The sequence below is a fragment of the Coregonus lavaretus genome, assembly GCF_964263955.1.
Source record: "Coregonus lavaretus genome assembly, contig: HAP1_SCAFFOLD_1096, whole genome shotgun sequence".
Lineage (NCBI taxonomy): Eukaryota > Metazoa > Chordata > Actinopteri > Salmoniformes > Salmonidae > Coregonus > Coregonus lavaretus.
The window spans coordinates 51,993-63,615 of NW_028158416.1; the positions used below are offsets into that span (position 1 = coordinate 51,993).

Below are 11,623 nucleotides of genomic sequence, written 5' to 3' on the forward strand. Positions count from 1 at the left end.
AAAATTATTTGTTGTTACAAACAAACTGCAAATATCAAGGCAGTTGTCATTAAATGTTACAATATGTTTTATTTATTGTGATTTGTGTAGAGCAAAACATTACATTCTATTCAATTATAAAGCCCTTTGTAAAAAAAATACTGCATTACCTAAAATGGTTACTAACCTATAGAAGTATATGAACCTCTTTAAGGAATACCTGGGATAGGATAAAGTAATCCTTCTACCCCCCCCCCCCCCCCCACCCCCCCCAAAAAAAAAAAAAAATTGTAAAGTGGTTATCCCACTGGCTATAGGGTGAATGCACCAATTTGTAAGTCGCTCTGGATAAGAGCGTCTGCTAAATGACGTAAATGTAAATGTAAGTATGAGATACCATGCCCGGTCACAGGGATGGAGAACTCCTTCCTTCTGTCACTACAGATTTAGATGGAGAACTCCTTCCTTCTGTCACTACAGATTTAGATGGAGAACTCCTTCCTTCTGTCACTACAGATTTAGATGGAGAACTCCTTCCTTCTGTCACTACAGATTTAGATGGAGAACTCCTTCCTTCTGTCACTACAGATTTAGATGGAGAACTCCTTCCTTCTGTCACTACAGATTTAGATGGAGAACTCCTTCCTTCTGTCACTACAGATTTGGGTAAAACAGCTTTTCATGTCTTTGCACCTCACTTATGGAACAATCTTCAAAATACCGTACAGTTTGATGCATGGGGGCCTTTCGGTCCATTCAGATTGTTAGTAGAGGACCTCTTCACTGAGGAATGTGGTTGTTTTTTATCATGGTGTTTTTTATCATGGGTTTTTTTATCATGTTTTTTTTTTATTACAATTACATTTACGTCATTTAGCAGACGCTCTTATCCAGAGCGACTTACAGATTGGATCATGGTGTTTTTTTATCATGTTTTTTTTTATCATGGGGTTTTATCAGGGGGGGGGGGGGGGATAAATAAACCACTATGAAACAACATGTTAAAATATACACTGATTGGACAAAACACACAAAGCCCCCTCCTGCTTTACAGTATATACTCAGATACACAAAATACATATTTGTTCTCCACTTCAATAGTAATATAAAACATTCTACCAGTAACTTACCTAGGGTCAAAGGTCACTGGTCCATCACTAAAATGTATAGGACGTTCCATAGAGAAGTCACTCTTCATGGACAGATGACTGGGTACTGGAGAGACTGATCTCAGAGTTTGGTTGGAGATTCTGGAAAACATAATAAATCCCCATGAAACTACATTATAAAATATATCAAAACTATATTTCAATAGATAAAATACATTACATGAAGCAATAAAATATATGCCATTACATAAAGCAAAACACATACACTGAGTATACAAAACATTAAGAACACCTTCCTAATATTGAGTTGCACCTCCCCTCTCTTTTGCCCTCAGAACAGCCTCAACTCGTCGGGGCATGGACTCTACAAGGTGTCGAAAGCGTCCCACAGGGATGCTGGCCCATGTTGACTCCAATGCGTCCCAGAGTTGTGTCAAAATGGCTGGATGTCCTTTGGGTAGTGGACCACTCTTGATACACACAGGAAACTTTTGAGCGTGAAAAACCCAGCAGCGTTGCAGTTCTTGACAAAAACCTGTGTGCCTGGTACCTACTACCTTACCCCGTTCAAAGACACTTAAATATTTTGTCTTGCCTATTCACCATCTGAATGGCACATTTACACAATCCATGTCTCAATTGTCTCAAGGCTTAAAAATCCTTCATTAACCTCTCTCCTCCCCTTCAACTACACTGATTGAAGTTGATTTAACAAGTTACATAAATAAGAGATCATATCTTTCACCTGGATTCACCTTATCAATCTATGTCATGGAAAAAGCAGGTGTTCATAATGTTTTGTACACTCAGTGTATTAAAATATATGACATAAACAACTAATTATAAGCAGATGCTTTACAGTATATACTCAGATACACAAAATACATCTTGTTTCAGATCTTGAAGATTCTCATCTTCAATAGTAATATGATACATTTTTACCTAGGGTCAAAGGTCACTGGTCCATCACTAAAATGTATAGGACGTTCCATAGAGAAGTCACTCTTCATGGACAGATGACTGGGTACTGGAGAGACTGATCTCCGAATTTGGTTGGAGATTCTGGAAAACATAATAAATCCCCATGAAACTACATTTTAAAATATATCAAAACTATATTTCAAGAGATAAAATACATTACATGAAGCAATAAAATATATGCCATTATATAAAGCAAAAAACATACACTGAGTATACAAAACATTAAGAACACCTTCCTAATATTGAGTTGCACCTCCCCTCTCTTTTGCCCTCAGAACAGCCTCAACTCGTCGGGGCATGGACTCTACAAGGTGTCGAAAGCGTCCCACAGGGATGCTGGCCCATGTTGACTCCAATGCGTCCCACAGTTGTGTCAAAATGGCTGGATGTCCTTTGGGTAGTGGACCACTCTTGATACACACAGGAAACTTTTGAGCGTGAACAATCCAGCAGCGTTGCAGTTCTTGACAAAAACCTGTGTGCCTGGTACCTACTACCATACCCCGTTCAAAGACACTTAAATATTTTGTCTTGCCTATTCACCATCTGAATGGCACATTTACACAATCCATATCTCAATTGTCTCAAGGCTTAAAAATCCTTCATTAACCTCTCTCCTCCCCTTCATCTACACTGCTTGAAGTTGATTTAACAAGTTACATAAATAAGAGATCATATCTTTCACCTGGATTCACCTTATCAATCTATGTCATGGAAAAAGCAGGTGTTCATAATGTTTTGTACACTCAGTGTATTAAAATATATGACATAAACAACTAATTATAAGCAGATGCTTTACAGTATATACTCAGATACACAAAATACATCTTGTTTCAGATCTTGAAGATTCTCATCTTCAATAGTAATATGATACATTTTTACCTAGGGTCAAAGGTCACTGGTCCATCACTAAACTCTATAGGACGTTCCATAGAGAAGTCACTCTTCATGGACAGATGACTGGGTACTGGAGAGACTGATCTCAGAGTTTGGTTGGAGATTCTGGAAAACATAATAAATCCCCATGAAACTACATTTTAAAATATATCAAAACTATATTTCAATAGATAAAATACATTACATGAAGCAATAAAATATATGCCATTACATAAAGCAACAAACATACACTGAGTATACAAAACATTAAGAACACCCTCCTAATATTGAGTTGCACCTCCCCTCTCTTTTGCCCTCAGAACAGCCTCAACTCGTCGGGGCATGGACTCTACAAGGTGTCGAAAGCGTCCCACAGTGATGCTGGCCCATGTTGACTCCAATGCGTCCCACAGTTGTGTCAAAATGGCTGGATGTCCTTTGGGTAGTGGACCACTCTTGATACACACAGGAAACTTTTGAGCGTGAACAACCCAGCAGCGTTGCAGTTCTTGACAAAAACCTGTGTGCCTGGTACCTACTACCATACCCTGTTCAAAGACACTTAAATATTTTGTCTTGCCTATTCACCATCTGAATGGCACATTTACACAATCAATGTCTCAATTGTCTCAAGGCTTAAAAATCCTTCATTAACCTCTCTCCTCCCCTTCATCTACACTGATTGAAGTTGATTTAACAACTTACATAAATAAGAGATCAAATCTTTCACCTGGATTCACCTTATCAATCTATGTCATGGAAAAAGCAGGTGTTCATAATGTTTTGTACACTCAGTGTACATAAAGCATTAAAATATATGCCATTGCATAAAGCATTAAATTATGTGACATTACACAAAGCATTTAAATATATGCCATTACATAAAGCAACAAACAAACAGTGTAAAAAACATTAAGAACACCCTCCTAATATTGAGCCTCCTGATTCACTTCCTCATCTCAGTTCCACTTTAATCCTTAAGAGTCTATTCATGCACATACTTTATAATATGTCCATATATAGTTATATTCTGTTCTAGGAACATCTACCCAAAATATTACACCTTCTTTATTACTTCACCAAACAGACACTACATGATCAAAAGCATGTGGACACCTGCTGGTTCAACATCTCATTACACCTGCTGGTTCAACATCTCATTACACCTGCTGGTCCAACATCTCATTACACCTGCTGGTCCAACATCTCATTACACCTGCTGGTCCAACATCTCATTACACCTGCTGGTCCAACATCTCATTACACCTGCTGGTCCAACATCTCATTACACCTGCTGGTCCAACATCTCATTACACCTGCTGCTCCAACATCTCATTACACCTGCTGGTCCAACATCTCATTACACCTGCTGGTCCAACATCTCATTACACCTGCTGGTCCAACATCTCATTACACCTATTGGTCCAACATCTCATTACACCTGCTGGTCCAACATCTCATTACACCTGCTGGTCCAACATCTCATTACACCTGCTGGTCCAACATCTCAATACACCTCCTGGTTCAACATCTCATTACACCTGCTGGTCCAACATCTCATTACACCTGCTGGTCCAACATCTCATTACACCTGCTGGTCCAACATCTCATTACACCTGCTGGTCCAACATCTCATTACACCTGCTGGTCCAACATCTCATTACACCTGCTGGTCCAACATCTCATTACACCTGCTGGTCCAACATCTCATTACACCTGCTGGTCCAACATCTCATTACACCTGCTGGTCCAACATCTCATTACACCTGCTGGTCCAACATCTCATTACACCTCCTGGTCCAACATCTCATTCCAAAATCATGGCCATTAATATGGAGTTGGTTCCCCCTTTGCTGCTATACCAGCCTCCACTCTTCTGGGAAGGATTTCCACTAGATGTTGGAACATTGTGCGGGGACTTGCTTCCATTCCGTGGTCCTCTGTATCTCAACTGGTAGAGCACGGCGCTTGTAACGCCAAGGTAGTGGGTTCGATCCCCGGGACCACCCATACACAAAAATGTATGCACGCATGACTGTAAGTCGCTTTGGATAAAAGCGTCTGCTAAATGGCATATTATTATTATTATTATTATTATAAGATAATTAGTGAGGTCGGGCACTGATGTTGGGCGATTAGGCCTGGCTCGCAGTAGGCATTCCAAAGGTGTTCGATGGGGTTGAGGTCAGGGCTCTGTGCAGGCCAGTCAAGTTCTTCCAGTTCAAACCATTTCTGTATGGACCTTGCTTTGTGCACAGAATCGTCTACAATGTCATTGTATGCGGTAGCGTTAAGATTTCCCTTCACTGGAACTAAGGGGCCTAGCCCGAACCACGAAAAACAGCCCCAGACCATTATTTCTCCTCCACCAAACTTTACAGTTGGCACTATGCATTAGGGCAGGTAGCGTTATCCTGGCATCCGCCAAACCCAGATTTGTCCGTCGGACTGCCAGATGGTGAAGCGTGATTCATCACTCCAGAGATCGTGTTTCCACTGCTCCAGAGTCCAATGGCGGCGAGCTTGTTGGAAATGTTGCATCCTATGACCGTGCCACGTTGAAAGTCACTGAGCTCTTCAGTAAAGCCATTCTACTACTAATGTTTGTCTATGGAGATTGCATGGCTGTGTGCTCGATTTTATACACCTGTCAGCAACGGGTGCGACTGAAATAGCCGAATCCACTAATTTGATGGCGTGTCCACATACTTTTGAATATAAAGTGTATGTGTAAAAATAAATACATATATACAGTACCAGTCAAAGGTTTGGACACAGCTACTCATTTAAGGGGTTTTCTTAATTTTTACTATTTTCTACATTGTAGAATAATAGTGATGACATCAAAACTATGAAATAACACACATGGAATCATGTAGTAACCAAAAAAGTATTAAACAAATCAAAAAATATTTTATATTTGAGATTCTTCAAAGTAGCCACCCTTTGCCTTGATGACAGCTTTGCACAATCTTGAGCAATTTCCAAACGCCTGAAGGTACCACGTTCATCTGTACAAACAATCGTACGCAAGTATAAACACCATGGGACCATGCAGCTGTCATACCACTCAGGAAGGAGACGCGTCCTGTCTCCTAGAGATGAACGTACTTTGGTGCGAAAAGTGAAAATCAATCCCAGAACAACAGCAAAGGACTTTGTGAAGATGCTGGAGGAAACGCGTACAAAAGTATCTATATCCACAGTAAAACGAGTCCTATATCGACATAACCTGAAAGGCCGCTCAGCAAGGAAGAAGCCACTGCTCCAAAACCGCCATAAAAAAGCCAGACTACGGTTTGCATCTGCACATGGGGACGAAGATCATACTTTTTGGAGAAATGTCCTCTGGTCTGATTAAACAAAAATTGAACTGTTTGGCCATAATGACCATCGTTATGTTTGGAGGAAAAAGGGTGTTGCTTGCAAGCCAAAGAACACCATCCCAACCGTGAAACACAGGGGTGGCAGCATTATGCTGTTGGGGTGCTTTGCTGCAGGCGGGAATGGTGCACTTCACAAAATAGATGGCATCATGAGGAATGAAAGCTATGTGGATAAATTGAAGCAACATCTCAAGACATCAGTCAGGAAGTTAAAGCTTGGTCACAAATGGGTCTTCCAAATGGACAATGACCCCAAGCATACTTCCAAAGTTGTGGCAAAATGGCTTAAGGACAACAAAGTCAAGGTATTGGAGTGGCCATCATAAAGCCCTGACCTCAATCCTATAGAAAATTTGTGGGCAGAACTTAAAAAGCATGTGCGAGCAAGGAGGCCTATAAACCTGACTCAGTTACACCAGCTCTGTCAGGAGGAATGGGCCAAAATTCACCCAACTTATTGTGGGAAGCTTGTGGAAGGCTACCTGAAACGTTTGACCCAAGTTAAACAATTTAAAGGCAACGCTACCAAATACTAATTGAGTGTATGTAAACTTTTGACCCACTGGGAATGTGATGAAAGACATTTCACATTCTTAAAATAAAGTGGTGATCCTAACTGACCTAAGACAGGGAATTCTTACTAGGATTAAATGTCAGGAATTGTGAAAAACTGAGTTTAAATGTATTTGGCTAAGGTGTATGTAAACTTCAGACCAACTGTAGATTGTAATATGTATTTTTCTGGCTTGTCTTCCCCAGTGATTTGACCCACGCACTCCTACTGCTTATTATGTGACTTGTTAAGCGCATTTCTACTCCTGAAACTTTTCAGGCTTGCCATAACAAAGGGGTTGAATACTTACTGATTCAAGACATTTCAGCTTTTCATTTTTAATTACATTTGTAAAGACTTCGTAAAACATAATTCCATTTTGACATTATGGGGTATTGTGTGTAGGCCAGTGACCAAATAAATCTGAATTATATGCATTTTAAATTCAGGCTTTAACATAACAAAATGTGGAAAAAGTCAAGGGGTGTGAATACTTTCTGAAGGCACTTTATATACCTAAAATCCGGCAAATTGAGAGCTCTCCACTAAAGTTTTACAAACAATAAAAACCTTGGCGCGCCCGAAAATATTATTAAAAAGTTTGGTCCTTGGACACAGAGGGGTTAAACACTAAAGTTACCGTCCATCTAGTGAAGAGAGGAGAACCGGACAGAGGGAGCGTAGGCCAGCATCCGTCAACGAGAGAGGGAGAAGCCCTCCACGGTATTTAACAGGTGGAAGAAACAACCAGGGAGCTCAATCGGTCCACAAGAAATGCAAGCAGCCGGTGATGATGTAGTGGTAGTTGGATAACTACGATGCTGCTGGTAGAGTAGCTAGCTTAGCTAGCTGTACCGACTAGCTTGGCTAACTAGCAGGTCGTTCGTCTGTCCCTCGAGGATGATGACGAATCCGGTGAACCACACAATTAAACAAGACTAGCGAGTGAAAAGGATCTGGCAACACTCATACTGTCACTGACCATTACGCAAAAAGCAAATTGAACAATAAACTTCGGTGTCTCAACACTGTAACGAACTCCGTCGTTATTCCCCAAGATCACCTCAGACCACTCTGCGCGTAACTGGACAATATGCTTGGCGCCAAACCGTCCGTGGACGCGGACAGTTCTGTACGGGGACGCGGACAGTTCCAGAACGCGGACATGAGCAGAGCCACACAATAAACTAAACCCAAGTCGGGTACATTAGTAATATTCTTTTTTTATTATGTCAAACAAAAATTATTCGTTTTTTAAAACAATATTTTGAGATCTGGGCACGTATCCAAAAAGTGTCTCAGAGTAGAAAATTGGTCCTCTCTCTCCCCAGACAGACTAATTTTAGACCACTGACCCCTAAACAGAGATACAGCATGTTGGTTGTGGTTAACACAGTGACAACTAATTCTTGAATGTACATCTGCCGCACTCTCAGAGAAATAAGTAGTACTGCTAGGTTTTACACAGTCAAATGTAACAAATAACTACATTTTTTATAAAGAACTGTACACATGATACATTTGTAACATCAATATAAAAAATTGTTTAAAAAAATAAATCCAGTAATATGAGATCTGTATGTAAAACATTTACCTTTGAATTTAGCAGATGTTTTTGTCCAGGGCCTGGTATCCCAAAAGCATCTTAAGGCTAAGTTCATCGTTAGAACCTTCGTAGGAGCATTGTTAAATCTCTGAGCTGTTTCCCAAAACCATCGTTATTAACGTTGCACTTGAAAACGCTCATATTCTAACACCTGCCTCAGACCACTTGTAGAACAGCCAAGTGCGTCGTTAGATGCTTTTTTGCCCTCCCGCGTCACTTTATACACAGAAGATCTCCGCTAAACATAGAACCACATGGTTTATCCGTCTCTTTGTGAGCGCAGATAAATTCAGAACAAAGTTGACTACAAATACAAAGTTGCAAATGTCTTTGCAATTGATGCAAACAAGCGACATATACAATTATGCTTCGTTCAAATTGATTAGTTCAAATTGACAGATTAATTTATTTAACTAATTTTGAGGTAGGAAGTGCCTCTGTTACCAAGTAACCTGCTGGAATAGGCTACTGAGAATGGGGTCATAATTTCAATCAATGAATCAAATATTAATAATATGGATATGAACTGATTAGGACAATGCTTGCACACACCTGCTGTCTCAACCTCTGAATGATCGACTATGAAAAGGCAACTGACATTTACTCCTGAGGTGCTGACCTGTTGCAACCTCTATAACCACTGTGATTATTATTTGACCTTGCTGGTCATCTATGAACATTTGAACATCTTGAAGAATGATCTGGCCTTAATGGCCATGTACGGTTATAATCTCCCCCCAGCACAGCCATAAGAGGACTGGCCACCCCTCAGAGCCTGGTTCCTCTCTACCCAGTACAGCCAGTAGAGGACTGGCCTCCCCTCAGAGCCTGGTTCCTCTCTAGGTTTCTTCCTAGGTTCCTGCTTTTCTAGGGAGTTTTTCCTAGCCACAGTGCTTCAACATCTGAACATGCGCTGTTCGGCACGAGACGACCGTTAGAGCCAATGACCTTCAAATCAAATTGTATTTCTCACATGCGCTGAAAACAACAGCTGTACACTTTACCGTGAAATGCTTACTAACGAGCCCTTTCCCAACAATGCAGTTAAAACGTACGAAAAATTAGCTATTAAAAAAAGGAAATAGTAACATAATGATATAACAATAATGAGGCTATAAGGAGTACCAGTACTGAGTCTATGTGCAGGGTACCAGGTAGTTGAGGTAATAACTAGACTATATACAAGGAGTAACAGTACTGAGTCAATGTGCAGGGTACCAGGTAGTTGAGGTAATAACTAGACTATATACAAGGAGTACCAGTACTGAGTCAATGTGCAGGGGTACAGGGTTGTTGAGGTAATAACTAGACTATATACAAGGAGTACCAGTACTGAGTCAATGTGCAGGGTACCAGGTAGTTGAGGTAATAACTAGACTATATACAAGGAGTACCAGTACTGAGTCAATGTGCAGGGTACCAGGTAGTTGAGGTAATAACTAGACTATATACAAGGAGTACCACTACTGAGTCAATGTGCAGGGTACCAGGTAGTTGAGGTAATAACTAGACTATATACAAGGAGTACCAGTACTGAGTCAATGTGCAAGGGTACCAGGTAGTTGAGGTAATATGTACATGTAGGTAGGGGTAAAAGTGACTAGGCAATCAGGATAGAGATTACATCTCCTCATCCAGGGAGTGCACACACACACACACTCACTCACTGACACACACACACACACACACACACACACACACACACACACACACACACACACACACACACACACACACACACACACACACACACACACACACACACACACACACACACAGGGAATGTTGTGTTTGTTTGATAATGTTTCAGGACTATGAAAATGGAAAAAAGGATCAGCCTATGGATTATGAAAACAACAAAAATAAATGGGAAAATGGGAGAGGAGAAATGACTAGAGACAGTGTTGTTTAACTCACTGACCATGACCCATGAGTTCTTCTTACCTTTGTTCATTAGAAAAGTCTCCCTCTCTAAACTTTAGAGGTTGAACCATAGACCGGTCACTCTTCATGGACACACAGCTGGGTACAGGGGAGGCTGGTCTCTCCTGCTTGATTGGACTTCAACACAACAGAGACAAACATTACATCTCTCATCTACTCTGAGCTCAGATGGGGAAACATAAGAAGAGTTTCATTCCAAAACGCTATATATCCATTTTCAGAAATGTTGGTCAATTAGCTTTTATTGTTTAAATAAATTATTAAACCACTACAAGGCTTTATAAAGGTGTCTAAAGTGTGTAATTTCCACTTTAAAATGTCAGACTTGATTTTCCCTGATGAAAAATGTATGAACCCCTACAGAAAATATCCCTTAATTATAATCCACATAAAAATGCACATTTGCTATTGCTGCAGGATTATTTTCCTGCTGTGAGAAACTGGGTCAAATTAAGATATGGCATCTGTAAATGCATTCATCTTAAGGTAGCTAGGTGAGACAACCACGTATCACAGTCAAATATACAGGATACGAACATTACATTCCAGCAAAACAATGGTTTTAAATCACATCTCAAATCTACAATAGTTACATTGAAGGTACCCATTAGTAATAATTTCTGATGAAAAAACACAAATGTGATTTTCTTTCTCCTATATAGCACTTTGGAATATAAATTCTTAAACAATATTTTCAGCTCACCTCTTAGCTTTGGTGTCATGTCCCCCAAAGTGACTCATTTTAGAGGCAGGGCCCCCCTCCTCTCTCTCCCCAGAGAGACTCCTTTTAGAGGCAGGGCCCCCCTCCTCTCTCTCCCCAGAGAGACTCCTTTTAGATGCAGGGCCCCCCTCCTCTCTCTCCCCAGAGCGACTCCTTTTAGAGGCAGGGCCCCCCTCCTCTCTCTCCCCAGATAGACTCATTTTAGAGGCAGGGCCCCCCTCCTCTCTCTCCCCAGAGAGACTCCTTTTAGAGGCAGGGCCCCCCTCCTCTCTCTCCCCAGAGAGACTCCTTTTAGAGGCAGGGCCCCCCTCCTCTCTCTCCCCAGAGCGACTCCTTTTATAGCACTGACCCCTAAACAGAGATCCAGCATGTTGGTTGCGGTTAACACAGTGTTCTCTTTTATTCGTTATCTCTCAGCAATAAAACATTAAGTAACAGACACATCCAAACATTCAGGTGATTTAATGC

General features: G+C 40.8%; 1 long non-coding RNA gene across 3 annotated transcripts; it reads right to left on the reverse strand.

The window, feature by feature from the left end:
- Window positions 1–961: 961 nt before the first annotated feature.
- LOC311124029 lies at window positions 962–11,234 on the reverse strand. Of its 3 annotated transcripts, XR_014612678.1 has the most exons (4): window positions 11,138–11,234; window positions 2,952–3,071; window positions 2,031–2,150; window positions 962–1,229 (listed from the first exon to the last, which is right to left on the reverse strand). It is a non-coding gene; the product is annotated as an uncharacterized lncRNA (long non-coding RNA). The 3 variants fall into 3 exon arrangements; XR_014612679.1 differs by lacking the exons at window positions 2,952–3,071; window positions 11,138–11,234 and adding an exon at window positions 7,525–7,619; XR_014612680.1 differs by lacking the exon at window positions 11,138–11,234 and having other exon boundaries at window positions 2,952–3,154.
- Between the last annotated feature and the right edge of the window lie 389 nt (window positions 11,235–11,623).